The sequence below is a fragment of the Oncorhynchus masou genome, unplaced genomic scaffold (genome assembly GCF_036934945.1).
Source record: "Oncorhynchus masou masou isolate Uvic2021 unplaced genomic scaffold, UVic_Omas_1.1 unplaced_scaffold_1641, whole genome shotgun sequence".
NCBI lineage: Eukaryota > Metazoa > Chordata > Actinopteri > Salmoniformes > Salmonidae > Oncorhynchus > Oncorhynchus masou.
Window position 1 is genome coordinate 27,501 of NW_027006518.1, and position 16,728 is coordinate 44,228.

The window sequence follows — 16,728 nt, forward strand, 5'->3', positions numbered from 1 at the left end:
CTCTCTCTCTCTCTCTCTCTCTCTCTCTCCCTCTCTCCCTCTCTCCCTCTCTCCCTCTCTCTCTCCCTCTCTCCCTCTCTCCCTCTCTCCCTCTCTCCCTCTCTCCCTCCCTCCCTTTCTCTCTCCCTTTCTCTCTCCCTCTATAGCGCGGGGGCGGGCCGAACAGGCTGTTTCATAGTGATTGACATCATGCTGGACATGGCAGAGAGAGAGGGCGTGGTGGACATCTATAACTGTGTCAGAGAGCTGCGCTCCAGGAGAGTCAACATGGTGCAGACTGAGGTACAGACAGACAGACAGACAGACGGACGGACGGACGGACGGACGGACGGACGGACGGACGGACAGACAGACAGACAGACAGACAGACAGACAGACAGACAGACAGACAGACAGACAGACAGACAGACAGACAGTGATACAGTACTGACAGTGATACAGTACTGACAGAGGAACAGTACTGTCAGTGATACAGTAATGACAGTGATACAGTACTGTCAGTGATACAGTACTGTCAGTGATACAGTACTGTCAGTGATACAGTACTGGCAGTGATACAGTACTGACAGTGATACAGTACTAACAGTGATACAGTACTGACTGTGATACAGTACTGGCAGTGATACAGTACTGGCAGTGATACAGTACTGACAGTGATACAGTACTGGCAGTGATACAGTACTGACCGTGATACAGTACTGGCAGTGATACAGTACTGACAGAGATACAGTACTGGCAGTGATACAGTACTGGCAGTGATACAGTACTGGCAGAGATACAGTACTGACAGTGATACAGTACTGTCAGTGATACAGTACTGACAGTGATACAGTACTGTCAGTGATACAGTACTGGCAGTGATACAGTACTGGCAGTGATACAGTACTGGCAGTGATACAGTACTGACAGTGATACAGTACTGTCAGTGATACAGTACTGGCAGTGATACAGTACTGGCAGTGATACAGTACTGTCAGTGATACAGTACTGGCAGTGATACAGTACTGTCAGTGATACAGTACTGTCAGTGATACAGTACTGGCAGTGATACAGTACTGGCAGTGATACAGTACTGGCAGTGATACAGTACTGGCAGTGATACAGTACTGACAGTGATACAGTACTGTCAGTGATACAGTACTGGCAGTGATACAGTACTGGCAGTGATACAGTACTGACAGAGATACAGTACTGACAGTGATACAGTACTGACAGAGGAACAGTACTGACAGAGATACAGTACTGTCAGTGATACAGTACTGACAGTGATACAGTACTGACAGTGATACAGTACTGTCAGTGATACAGTACTGACAGTGATACAGTACTGTCAGTGATACAGTACTGTCAGTGATACAGTACTGGCAGTGATACAGTACTGGCAGTGATACAGTACTGGCAGTGATACAGTACTGACAGTGATACAGTACTGGCAGTGATACAGTACTGTCAGTGATACAGTACTGTCAGTGATACAGTACTGGCAGTGATACAGTACTGGCAGTGATACAGTACTGACAGTGATACAGTACTGACAGTGATACAGTACTGGCAGAGATACAGTACTGACAGTGATACAGTACTGACAGTGATACAGTACTGACAGTGATACAGTACTGGCAGTGATACAGTACTGTCAGTGATACAGTACTGTCAGTGATACAGTACTGGCAGTGATACAGTACTGTCAATGATACAGTACTGGCATTGATACAGTACTGACAGAGATACAGTACTGGCAGTGATACAGACTGGCAGTGATACAGTACTGACAGTGATACAGTACTGGCAGTGATACAGTACTGACAGTGATACAGTACTGGCAGTGATACAGTACTGACAGTGATACAGTACTGGCAGTGATACAGTACTGGCAGTGATACAGTACTGGCAGTGATACAGTACTGGCAGTGATACAGTACTGACAGTGATACAGTACTGGCAGTGATACAGTACTGACAGTGATACAGTACTAGCAGTGATACAGTACTGACCGTGATACAGTACTGGCAGTGATACAGTACTGACAGAGATACAGTACTGGCAGTGATACAGTACTGGCAGTGATACAGTACTGGCAGAGATACAGTACTGACAGTGATACAGTACTGTCAGTGATACAGTACTGTCAGTGATACAGTACTGGCAGTGATACAGTACTGGCAGTGATACAGTACTGGCAGTGATACAGTACTGACAGTGATACAGTACTGACAGTGATACATACTGTCAGTGATACAGTACTGGCAGTGATACAGTACTGGCAGTGATACAGTACTGTCAGTGATACAGTACTGGCAGTGATACAGTACTGACAGAGATACAGTACTGACAGTGATACAGTACTGACAGAGGAACAGTACTGACAGAGATACAGTACTGTCAGTGATACAGTACTGACAGTGATACAGTACTGACAGTGATACAGTACTGTCAGTGATACAGTACTGACAGTGATACAGTACTGGCAGTGATACAGTACTGGCAGTGATACAGTACTGTCAGTGATACAGTACTGGCAGTGATACAGTACTGACAGTGATACAGTACTGGCAGTGATACAGTACTGACCGTGATACAGTACTGTCAGTGATACAGTACTGTCAGTGATACAGTACTGGCAGTGATACAGTACTGGCAGTGATACAGTACTGGCAGTGATACAGTACTGACAGTGATACAGTACTGGCAGAGATACAGTACTGACAGTGATACAGTACTGACAGTGATACAGTACTGACAGTGATACAGTACTGACAGTGATACAGTACTGGCAGCGATACAGTACTGTCAGCGATACAGTACTGGCAGTGATACAGTACTGGCAGTGATACAGTACTGTCAGTGATACAGTACTGTCATTGATACAGTACTGACAGAGATACAGTACTGGCAGTGATACAGTACTGGCAGTGATACAGTACTGACAGTGATACAGTACTGGCAGTGATACAGTACTGACAGTGATACAGTACTGGCAGTGATACAGTACTGACAGTGATACAGTACTGGCAGTGATACAGTACTGACAGTGATACAGTACTGACAGTGATACAGTACTGGCAGAGATACAGTACTGGCAGTGATACAGTACTGGCAGTGATACAGTACTGGCAGTGATACAGTACTGACAGTGATACAGTACTGGCAGAGATACAGTACTGACAGTGATACAGTACTGACAGTGATACAGTACTGGCAGTGATACAGTACTGGCAGTGATACAGTACAGTGATACAGTACTGTCAGTGATACAGTACTGTCAGTGATACAGTACTGTCAGTGATACAGTGATACAGTACTGGCAGTGATACAGTACTGACAGAGATACAGTACTGGCAGTGATACAGACTGGCAGTGATACAGTACTGACAGTGATACAGTACTGGCAGTGATACAGTACTGACAGTGATACAGTACTGGCAGTGATACAGTACTGACAGTGATACAGTACTGGCAGTGATACAGTACTGACAGTGATACAGTACTGGCAGTGATACAGTACTGACAGTGATACAGTACTGACAGAGATACAGTACTGTCAGTGATACAGTACTGACAGAGATACAGTACTGACAGAGATACAGTACTGGCAGTGATACAGTACTGGCAGTGATACAGTACTGGCAGTGATACAGTGCTGACAGAGATACAGTACTGGCAGAGATACAGTACTGGCAGTGATACAGTACTGGCAGTGATACAGTACTGACAGTGATACAGTACTGACAGTGATACAGTACTGACAGAGATACAGTACTGGCAGTGATACAGTACTGACAGTGATACAGTACTGACAGTGATACAGTACTGGCAGTGATACAGTACTGACAGTGATACAGTACTGGCAGTGATACAGTACTGACAGTGATACAGTACTGACAGTGATACAGTACTGGCAGTGATACAGTACTGGCAGTGATACAGTACTGGCAGTGATACAGTACTGGCAGTGATACAGTACTGACAGAGATACAGTACTGACAGAGATACAGTACTGTCAGTGATACAGTACTGACAGAGATACAGTACTGTCAGTGATACAGTACTGACAGTGATACAGTACTGTCAGTGATAAAGTACTGGCAGTGATACAGTACTGGCAGTGATACAGTACTGTCAGTGATACAGTACTGACAGAGATACAGTACTGGCAGTGATACAGTACTGACAGAGATAAAGTACTGGCAGTGATACAGTACTGACAGAGATACAGTACTGGCAGTGATACAGTACTGTCAGTGATACAGTACTGACAGAGATACAGTACTGGCAGTGATACAGTACTGACAGAGATACAGTACTGACAGAGATACAGTACTGGCAGTGATACAGTACTGTCAGTGATACAGTACTGACAGAGATACAGTATTGCTAATCATCCTAGTAATGGATTTCTATAGTGGTGTCTCAGGTGTTCAAGGTGTTTCACAATGTTCAATGTAGCCTCTCAGGGCTTCTTAGGGAGGTGTACGATTGTCAATGTCAAGAGGCCCAGTCTGTTATGGCACCTGTGATAACTAAGTCACTGGTTCAATCCCCAGCCCAGCTACAACAGGAATGGGGGACACTCCTCCACTACCCACACAGGGTTCAGAAGGATACAAATTCATCAAAACATCAACATTGATTTTACACCAAAAAACTAAAATATTCGCATTACATTGAGGCTACAGCTCTCAATAACAAATACTATCTCCTGTTCTCCTTAAAGACACTGAGAAGGAGGGCATAACAAGCTCACTCTAATCCAGATCACTCAACCCCATAACCCCACACCAACCACCCCCCCTCCAGCCTTCCACCCACACACCCACCCAGCCAGCCAAGTAGACAGCCGCGGCTTCAGGCTTGATGTAAACCAGTTGTGAAGTGACATTTTTGAGATGAGCTGTCACTTTTGTCCCTTTCCCTTAATACTCTTAAGGTCAATGACACGACACGCGATGATGTCATCGGTTAAAGGAACAGCAGGGTTCTATTGGTGTTTAGAACCTTGTTAGTTAGCCTGAGTGTTCTATTCTGACCTCTTGACCTTTACGGTTTTCGTAGACATTGGGGGGGTCCCATGGTGTCTAAACGTCACTAATGATTCTAAGACAGGTATTTTAACTTTACCTGAAGCTCAGTTGCACTAAAATATCAACAACAACAACAAAAAACGATTTGTATTTGTTTATTGCACACATGAATTTCCACAAACACACCTGGGCCCGGTTTCCCAAAAGCACCCAGGCCCGGTTTCCCAAAAGCACCCGGGCCCGGTTTCCCAAAAGCATCATTAGAACCTTTGTAGGAACATCGATAAATCCACGAGCTGTTTCCCAAAAAGCATAGTTGTTAACGTTGCACCTGTAGTTCAGTTGGTAGAGCATGGTACTTGTAAAGCCAGGGTTGTGGGTTTGACTCCCACAGGGGGGGGACCAGAAAATGTACGTGCTCACTACTGTAAGTCGTGCTGGATAAAAGCCTCTGCTTAACGACTAACGTGTAAAACACTTGTATTCTAACGCCGGCCTCAGACCACTCTTGAACAGCTAAGTCGTAAGATGCTTTTTTGCCCTCCAGCGTCACTTCATACACACAAGATCTCTGCTAAACATAGAATCAATGCCTTTGCAAATGTTACAAACAAGGAAGTATAAAAAGACCAACAACCACTCTGGGATATGTGGGACGCTCGACAACAGCCAGTGATATTGCAGGGCGCCAAATTCAAAACAACAGAAATCCCATAATTAAAATTCCTCAAACATACATATATGTATTTCACACCATTTTAAAGATACACGTCTTGTAAATCCAGCCACAGTGTCTGATTTCAAATAGGCTTTACGGCGAAAGCACACCAAACGATTATGTTAGGTCAGCATCTTGTCACAGAAAACCATATAGCCATTTTTCCAGCCAAGGAGAGGGCTCACAGAAATCAGAAATAGTGATTAAATGAATCACTAACCTTTGATGATCTTCATCAGATGGCATTCACAGGACTTCATGTTACACAATAGATGCGATAAAGTTCATCTTTATGTCCAAAAACCTCATTTGAAATTGGTGTTTATGATCAGAAATGCATTGTCTCAAACAAACATCCGGTGAAAGTGCGGAGAGCCACATCAAATTACAGAAATACTCTCCTTAATGCAAGTGCTCATAGACATCATTCCGTTTTAGGAACTTCAAAGTGTTTTCTTTCCAAATCTACTACTTAAATAGCAGGCAGTTTACTCTGGGCACCTTATTATCCAAGCTACCCCCCCCAGTCCCAAAGAAGTTAAAATGATGAAAACTGAGATGACTGCAATAAAATTGTAAATTGCTATAGGCCTTTTTCAAATCCTATTGAAATACATTTCATATTCTATCAATTCAGTTCTATTTTTATTTTTTCTATGACTTAGATTGACCAGGTGAAAGCTATGATTCCTTACTTTTTAAATCCTTTTCAATCAGTGTTGGTGAAGGATTTTTATGCCTTGAGACATTTTTAATTTTACCTTTATTTTACTAGACAAGTCAGTTAAGAACAAATACTTATTTTCAATGACAGCATAGGAACAGTGGGTTAACTGCCTGTTCAGGAGCAGAACGGACAGATTTGTACCTTGTCAGCTCGGGGATTTGAACTTGCAACCTTTTGATTACTTGTCCAATGCTCTAACCACTAGGCTACCCTACCCTGCCACCCCAATGGGTTGTGTATGTGTGCCATTCAGAGGGTGAATGGGCAAGAAAAAGATTTAAGCGCCTCTGGGAGTTGGCACACCAGTTTGAGTTTGTCAAAAAACTGCAACGCTGCTGGGGTTTTTCACGCTCAACAGTTTCCTGTGAAGAATGGTCCACCACCCAAAGGACAACCAGAAAAGGTGGTACACAAGGGTGGGAAGCATTGAGTCAACATGGGGTCAACATGCCTGTGCTTTCGACACCTGTAGAGTCCATGTCCGGATGAATTGTGGCTGTTCTGAGTGACGAAACTCAATATTTCACGAGAAACGTTTCTAATGTTTTGTGCTCTCAGTGAATTTCATGATGTGTAACCTATCATGTTCTTATTTATTTAAGTAGGCAAGTCGGGTTAAGAACAAATTCTCATTTACAATGACGGCCTACCGGGGAACAATGGGTTAACTGCCTTGTTCAGGGGCAGAGCGTCAGATTATTAAAAAATATATATATTGTCATCTCAAGGATTCGATCCAGTAACCTTTCAGTTACTGGCTCAACACTCTGACTGCTAGGCTACCTGCTGCCCCCAACATGTGATCAATGATATGCCAAATCTGTGATTTAGTGCATTATAGGGCACAAGCATCAGATTAAGCCACCTCATTATTTGCAGCCGTGATTGGTAATCTCTCTCCAGGAGCTGATCCATTGTCAGTTTGGTGAAATAATTCTAATGTTAAAGGTCAGATTTGAATGGAGAAAGCTGATCTGAGAGCTCCCTTTCTTTCCATCCTATCAGTATCAACTCTATGCCTCGACGACACACTTAGTGAACCTTCTCTCAGTGTGGTGTTCTGGGAAAACACACGTTACATCTTCGGGTGTTGTAGGAAAGAGGCATCGTTAAAGAAAAATCAGTCAGAAATCCATCGCTATCGGGAAACTGGACCCAGAACAGCAAATCTGAAAGGTACAGGTGGCCTCAGGGTTAGAAACCGTGCCAAAGAACCAAAACACCTGCGGGGATAAACAAACACACCCCACACCCGAATCCCCCCTCCACATACACACACACACACACACACACACACACACACTCACACACTCACACTCACACACTCACACACTCACACTCACACACACACTCACACTCACACTCACACTCACACACTCACACACACACACACACACACACACACACACACACACACACACACACACACACACACACACACACACACACTCACACACACACACACACACACACACACACACACACACACACATACACACACACACTGTGAAGGTCAGTGAACTGTTTGTCATTCAGTCATTTGTTCTCCAGTTGCTGAAGTCCCGGTCAGCACGTCGTCGTCTCTGAAACATTTGCCCGTTAAATCCAATGACGCCTGTTATTTAAAAGGAATCAGGGTGAAATGATGCATTCAGCTCCACTATGGATGACTCCCTGTTGAGTCCTTCAGTAGCAAACCCAACGCAAAACAACGCAACACAATGCTACACATAACGCCAGCCTGGCAGCAGCCATGAGCTCTCCTAGATGATGTCACCCACTCTCATCATTGAGTTAAACCTGCTCGTTTACAAGCAAGTAAAAATATTTTATTATTCTCTTATTGTCTAACTCTGCCAGCCTGCCTGCCGCCCAGCTTCAGCAGCTGTGAAAAAGAGACTGGGTGTCTCTCTCTCTCTCTCTCTCTCTCTCTCTCCCTCTCTCTCTCCCTCTCTCCCTCTCTCCTCTCTCCCTCTCTCTCTCTCATGGCACACATCAACCCCATCATCCCAGACACCCTGGACCATTCGCATACCGTCCCAACAGATCCATAGACAGCCTTAATCTCAATTTGCACTTCACACTGTCCTCTCCCACCTGACCAAAGAGAGGAAATAACTATGTGAGAATGCTGTTCATTGACTACAGCTTAGCATTCTACACCATAGTCCCCTCCAAGCTCATCATCATGGACTCTGGGACTGAACCCCTCCTTCTGCCGACACCAGCTGGTAAGGGTAGGCAACTACACATCTGCCACGCTGATCCACAACATGGGGGCCCTCAGGGGTGTGTCCTCAGTCCCTCCTGTACTCCTGTTCACCCACGACTACGTGGCCGGGCACGACTCCAACACCATCATTACATTTTTCTGACGATACGACTGTGGTAGGCCTAATCACCAACGATGATGAGGAGGAGGTCAGTGACCTGGCAGTGTGGTGCCAGGACAACAACCTCTCCCTCAATGTCAGCAAGATAAAGGAGCTGATTGTGGATCACAGGAAACAAAGGGGCTGAGCCACGCCCCCATCCACATTTATGGGGCTGTAGTGGAGTACTCAGTACTATGTTGAAGCACCTTTGGCAGTTATTACAGCCTCGAGTCTTCTTGGGTATGGCTACAAGCTTGGCACACCAGTGTTTGGGAGTTTCTCCCATTCTTCTCTGCAGATCCTCTCTCTCAGGTTGGATGGGGAGCGGCACTGCGCAACAATTTTTAGGACAGAGATGTTGAGTCCAGGCTTTGGCTGGGCCACTCAAGGACATTCAGAGAATTGTCCGAAGCCACTCCTGCGTTGTCTTGTCTGTGTGCTTAGGGTCGTTGTCCTATTGAAATGTGAACCTTCACCCCAGTCTGAGGTCCTGAGCGCTGGAGCAGGTTTTCATCAAGGTTCTCTCTGTTCTTTACTCCGTTCATCTTTCCTTCGATCCTGACTTGTCTCCCAGTCCCTGGTATTGTGTGTATATTTATGAGGGGAAAAAATATTCAATCAATTTTAGAATAAGGCTGTAATGTCCTCTCAGACAAAACCCACACACATTCACATACACTAAATATGCACACACAACACACACACATACATCCCTGTATATAGCTCCACATTGATCTGGTACTCCCTGTATATAGCTCCACATTGATCTGGTACTCCCTGTACACAGCTCCACATTGATCTGGTACTTCCTGTATAAAGCTCCACATTGATCTGGTACTCCCTGTATATAGCTCCACATTGATCTGGTACTCCCTGTATATAGCTCCACATTGATCTGGTACTCCCTGTAGCTCCACATTGATCTGGTACTCCCTATAGCTCCACACTGATCTGGTACTCCCTATAGCTCCACACTGATCTGGTACTCCCTGTATATAGCTCCACATTGATCTGGTACTCCCTATAGCTCCACACTGATCTGGTACTCCCTGTAGCCCCACACTGATCTGGTACTCCCTGTAGCTCCACACTTGTGTATTTTATTCCTTGTGTTACTATTTTCTTTTGTATTAGAATTTAATTGACTCTTCATCGTTAGTTAAATGCTCGTAAGCGATGTACCCTCTAAGCTGCGTGCGTCGCTGGTGTACGGTGTTTCCTCCGACACATTGGTGCGGCTGGCTTCTGGGTTAAGTGGGCATTGTGTCAAGAAGCAGTGCGTCTTGGTTGGGTCGTGTTTTGGAGGACGCACGGCTCTCGACCTTCGACCTCTCCCGAGTACCGTAGGGGAGTTGCAGCGATGAGACAAGTAACTACCAATTGGATAGCAGGAAATTGAGGAGAAAAAGAAAAGGAGAATCAATTTTTAAAAATGTAATTGAAGGCGGATACAGACTCATTGTTCGCTGTAAACGCCTTTGAAGTTACACACAATGTTCAAATTGGTTCTCAGCAGACCTGAAATTTCTCCCAAATTTTTTTTTTATGAGAGAGAAAGTTGCCCGTAAGCGAGCATTTCACTGAAAAGTCTACACCCGTTATGTTCGGTGCATGTGACAAATATACTAAAATATTCTATAGGATATGTTGCTGGTAAATGTTGATGTCATAGATGAAACACAGCAACAACCAGTCAGGGAATGATGAGGCCTTGTGTTGAACCAGACACAACAACATACAGTAAAAAACAGTCAATCAGGGAAGATAGACCAGATGAGGACCGCTGAAATGTATTTGACTCCCCTTCCATCACTTCTGTTATCTTATATTATTTTGTTACTGATTTAGCCTCGTTTTAGTTCTTGTCTGTAGTCACCGCATAAAACGCATCAACTATTTCTGACCTTTTCATAAAATCTTGATCTTTATTTCTCCAGGAGCAGTATGTCTTTATCCACGACGCCATCTTGAGGCGTGTCTTTGTAGTGACACCACCATCCCAGCCAATCAGCTTCGCTCGGTCTACTATGACATGAACCGATTGGACCCCCAGACCAACTCCTCCCAGATTAAAGAGGAGTTCAGGGTGAGTTTCTCGTCCGAAGGGTCCTTCCTCATTCAGGGTGAGAGTAGACAGACATATTTTACAGAAGAAAACCCCATCTGCAAAAAGAAAATAAATACTGATAATGTAGGTAAGGGCTTTCCAATCAGTGGCTCTTTCCCAACAAACATGGAGGACTGTTGAACCATCCGTTTTAGAAACAGCTCGGTCGCTATTGGACCATCCTTTAAAGACCATGTGACCCTCTAACCCCTAGTATCTCTGTCTCTCTCTCCAGACTTTTGACATGGTGACTCCTACGTTGCATGTGGAGGACTGTAGATTCGTCCCACTGTAACCCACTGTAACATACTGTAACCCACTGTAACCCACTGTAACCCACTGTAACCCACTGTAACATACTATAACCCACTGTAACCTACTGTAACCCACTGTAACCTACTGTAACCCACTGTAACCAACTGTAACCCACTGTAAACTACTGTAACCCACAGTATTTCACTGTAACCCACAGTATTTCACTGTAACTCACTGTAACCCACTGTAACCTACTGTAACCTACTGTAACCCACTGTATTTCCCTGTAACCCACTGTAACCAACTGTAACCCACTGTAAACTACTGTAACCCACAGTATTTCACTGTAACCCACTGTAACTCACTGTAACCCACTGTAACCTACTGTAACCTACTGTAACCCACTGTATTTCCCTGTAACCCACTGTAACCAACTGTAACCCACTGTAAACTACTGTAACCCACTGTATTTCCCTGTAACCACTGCAACCCACTGTACCTACTGTAACTCGCTGTATTGCCATGTAACCCACTGTAACCCACTGTAACCCACTGTATTTCCCTGTAACCCACTGTAACCCACTGTAACCTACTGTAACCCACTGTATTTCCCTGTAACGCATTGTAACCCACTGTATTTCCCTGTAACCCACTGTAACCCATTGTAACCCACTGTATTTCTCTGTAACCCACTGTAACCCACTGTATCACCATGTAATCCAATGTAACCCACAGTACCAACTGTAACCCACTGTATTGCCCTGTAACCCACTGTAACCCACTGTATTACCCTGTAACCCACTGTTACCCACTGTATTGCCCTGTAACCCACTGTAACCCCCTGTATTGCCCTATAACCCACTGTAACCCACTGTATCACCCTGTAACCCATTATAACCCACTGTATTACCCTGTAACCCACTGTAACCCCTGTTTTGCCCTGTAACCCACTGTAACCCACTGTAACTCACTGTATTGCCCTGTAACCCACTGTATCGCCCTGTATCCACTATAACCCACTGTAACCCCCTTATTGCCCTGTAACCCACTATAACCCACTGTAACCCCCTGTATCGCCCTGTAACCCACTATAACCCCATGTATTGACCTGTAACCCACTATACCCCCCTGTATTGCCCTATAACCCACTATAACCCACTGTAACCCACTGTAACCCACTGTATCGCCCTGTAACCCACTGTATCACCCTGTATCGCCCTGTAACCCACTATAACCCACTGTAACCACCTGTAACCCACTGTAACCCCCTGTATCGCCCTGTAACCCACTATAACCAGCTGTATTGCCCTGTATCGCCCTATAACCCACTGTAACCCCCTGTATTGCCCTGTAACCCACTATAACCCCCTGTAACCCACTGTAACCCACTGTATCGCCCTGTAACCCACTATAACCCACTGTATTGCCCTGTAACCCACTGTAACCCACTGTATTGCCCTGTAACCCACTGGAACTCACTGGAACCCACTGTATTGCCCTGTAACCCACTGTAACCCACTATAACCCACTGTAACCTCCTGTATTTCCCTGCAACCCACTGTAACCCACTATATTGCCCTGTAACCCACTGTAACTCACTGGAACCCACTGTACCTACTGCAACCCACTGTATTGCCCTATAACCCACTGTAATCCCCTTTACATTTACATTACATTTAAGTCATTTAGCAGACGCTCTTATCCAGAGCGACTTACAAATTGGTGAATTCACCTTCTGACATCCAGTGGAACAGCCACTTTACAATAGTGCATCTAAATCATTAAGGGGGGGTGAAGGATTACTTATCCTATCCTAGGTATTCCTTGAAAGGTGGGTTTTCAGGTGTCTCCGAAGGTGGTGATTGACTCCGCTGTCTGGTCAATCACCACCCTGAAACCCCACCTCTTCAAGGAATACTAGGATAAGATAAGTAATCCTTTAACCCCGTATCCCATAGTAACCCACTGTATCACCCTGTAACCCACCGTAACCTACTGTAACCCACGGTATCTCCCTGTAAAACAATGTACTGCACTCTACCTACTGTAACCCACTGTACCTACTGTAACCCACTGTGCCTACTGTAACACACTGTATCAACTGTAACCCACTGTAATCCACTGTAACCCACTGTATCGCCCTGTAACCCACTGTAACCCACTGTATCGCCCTGTAACCTACTGTAACCCACTGTAACTCACTGTAACCCACTGTAATGCCATGTAATCCAATATAACTCACTGCATCAACCTTTAACCCACTGTAATCCACTGTAACCCACTGAATCACCCTGTAACCCACTGTATCGCCCTGTAACCCACTGTAGTGCCCTGTAACCCACTGTATTGCCCTGTAACCCACTGTATTGCCTTGTAACCCACTGTATTGCCCTGTAACCCACTGTAACCCACTGTATCACCCTGTAACCCACTGTAACCCACTGTATGCCCTGTATCGCCCTGTAACCCACTGTATTGCCCTGTATCGCCCTGTAACCCACTGTATCACCCTGTAACCCACTGTATTGCCCTGTAACCCACTGTATTGCCCTGTAACCCACTGTAACCCACTGTATCACCCTGTAACCCACTGTATCACCCTGTAACCCACTGTATCACTCTGTAACCCACTGTAACCCACTGTATCACTCTGTAACCCACTGTATCACCCTGTAACCTACTGTAACCCACTGTATCACTCTGTAGCCCACTGTAACCCACTGTATCACCCTTTAAAACACTGTAGCCCACTGTAACCCATTGTATCGCTCTGTAACCCACTGTATCACTCTGTAACCCACTGTATCACTCTGTAACCCACTGTATCGCTCTGTAACCCACTGTAACCTCTACTGTCTCTCTCTCCAGACTCTGAACATGGTGACTCCGACGTTGCGGGTGGAGGACTGTGTGTCGCCCTGCTCCCCAGGAACCACGAGAAGAACCGCTGTATGGATGTCCTTCCTCCTGACCGCTGTCTGCCCTTCCTCATCACCATCGACGGAGAGAGCTCCAACTACATCAACGCTGCTCTTATGGACGTATGTCACACACACACTGCAAACACACACGTTCAATGCTGACATAAGGACTGAACTCTCGGTAGTCTGTTCTCAGATCTGTTTGTGCTGTGTTGCCATGACCATAGGAATTATCAAGACAATATAAAATCAGATCTGGGTCCAGGCTATCCTCTCAATATCTAGAAAAGGAGAAAAACCTGTCGTCAATGGAAATAGTCGTCCGGAGTTGAATTAAAATTTCCCCCTCCCTCCCTCCCCCTACCTCTTTCTCTCTCCCCCTCCCTCCCCCTCCCCTACCTCTTTCTCTCCCTCTTCCTCCCTCCCTCCCTGCCTCTCTCTCCCTCCCTCCCCCTCCCTCCCTACCCCTCCCTCCCCCTCGCTCCCCCTCCCTCCCCCTCCCTCCCCCTTCCTCCCTAACCCTCCCCCTCCTCCCCTCCCTCCCTCCCTCGCTCCCTATCACCCCCACTCCCTACCCCTACCCCTCCCTACCCCACCCTCCCTACCCCTCCCTCCCTCCCTCCCTACACCTCACTCCCCCTCCCTCCCTACCCCTCCCTCCCTCCCTCCCTGCCTCTCTCTCCCTCCCTCATGTAGAGTTATAAAGCCGTCAGCGTTCATCGTGACCCAGCATCCCTCTACCCAACACAGTGAAGGATTTCTGGAGGCTGGTGTTGGACTACCACTGCACCTCCATAGTGATGCTCAATGACGTCGACCCAGCACAGGTACACACACACACACACACACACACACACACACACACTGACACACACACACACACACACACACACACACACACAGACACACACACTAACACAGACACACACACACAGACACACACACACACACAGACACACACACTAACACACACAGACACACACAAATGCATTTGCCCACATGTACACACACAATTCTTTGGGAGTTAGTATATTGTCTGAAATGGACTGTGAAATAGACAGCATCTGAAGTAGTTTTTTTCCCTGAATAGGACCTTGTATGTAAGACTCCAGCTAAGAGAACAATTAAAGAATAGCTTTGTGTGTCGACAAAAGGCCTCGAACACACACAAGGACAGAGACATTCAGTCTCTTGTTAGGTTAGGGCCCGGCGTGCCTCAAGCGACCCACCTCGACAACATCCGGTGAAATTGCATAGGCGCCAAATGTCAGATTTCAGAAATCGTAATATTAAACTTTCATGAAAATACAAGTGTCATACGTAATTTAAAAGATAAACTTCTTGTTAATCCAGCCACGTTGTCAGATTTCAAAAAGGCTTTACGGCAAAAGCACACCATGTGATTATCTGAGGACAGCGCCCCGCATGAAAAACATTATTCAGCCAAGCAGATGCCACGAAAGTCTGAAATTGCGATAAACTAAATCCCTTACCTTTGAAGCTCTTCATCTGGTTGGAATCACAGGGGTCCCAGCTACATAACAAATGGTCCTTTTGTTCGATAAAGTCCTTCTTTATATCCCATAAAAGTATGTTTGTTTGGCTTCATTCATTAATCCACCGGTTTCACCTCGTTCAAAATGCATACACAATGAATCCCAAATGTTACCAATAAACTTGTGGAAGCCAATAAACTTGTGGAAACTAGTGGAAGCCATAGGAACTGCAATCTGGGTCCTAAAATGTGTGTTGGAAAATCAAATTACCTCAATTTCCTTCCCCCCTGGATGCATATTCTAGCTTCTGGGCCTGAGTAACAGGCAGTTTACTTTGGGCTCCTCAGTCATCCAAACTTCTGAATACTGCCCCCTATCCCTAAAAAGTTTTATTAGAGAAAGATATCAGGCACCAGAGATAGATGTGGAGTGAGGTAGGACATGGCAAGAGAAGGAGCACGTGTAGAATACAGTGAAGCTACAGTGGAGTAGATAGAATAGACAGATACAGTGCCATGAAAAAGTATTCACCCCACCGCCCCCTTGGCGTTTTTCCTATTTTGTTGCTTTACAAACTGTAATTTACGTTTATTTTTATATGGATTTCATGTAATGGACATACGCAAAATAGTCTGATTTGGTGAAGTGAAATGAAAAAAATAACTTAAAGTGGTGCGTGTATATGTATTCACCCCCTTTGCTATGAAGCCCCTAAATAAGATCTGGTGCAACCAAGTACCTTCAGAAGTCACATAATTAGTTAAATAAAGTCCACCTGTGTGCAATCTAAGTGTCACATGATCTGTCCCATGATCTCAGTATATATACACCTGTTCTGAAAGGTCCCAGGAAGGTCCCTGCAACACCACTAAGCAAGGGGCACCACCAAGCAAGCAGCACCATGAAAACCAAGGAGCTCTCCAAACAGGTCCTGGGTTGGATTATAAAAAAATATCAGAAACTTTGAACATTCCACGGAGCACCATTACATCCATTATTTAAAAAAATGAAAGAAAATGGCGCCAGAACAAACATGCCAAGAGAGGGCCGCCCACCAAAACTCACAGACCATGCAAGGAGGGCATTAACCAGAGAGGCAACAAAGACA

The 16,728-nt window shown here is 45.4% G+C and overlaps 1 pseudogene; it reads left to right on the forward strand.

Moving 5' to 3' along the window:
* Positions 1 to 16,728, forward strand: part of LOC135531552 (receptor-type tyrosine-protein phosphatase mu-like) — a 54,891-nt pseudogene that overhangs the window by 6,659 nt on the left and 31,504 nt on the right.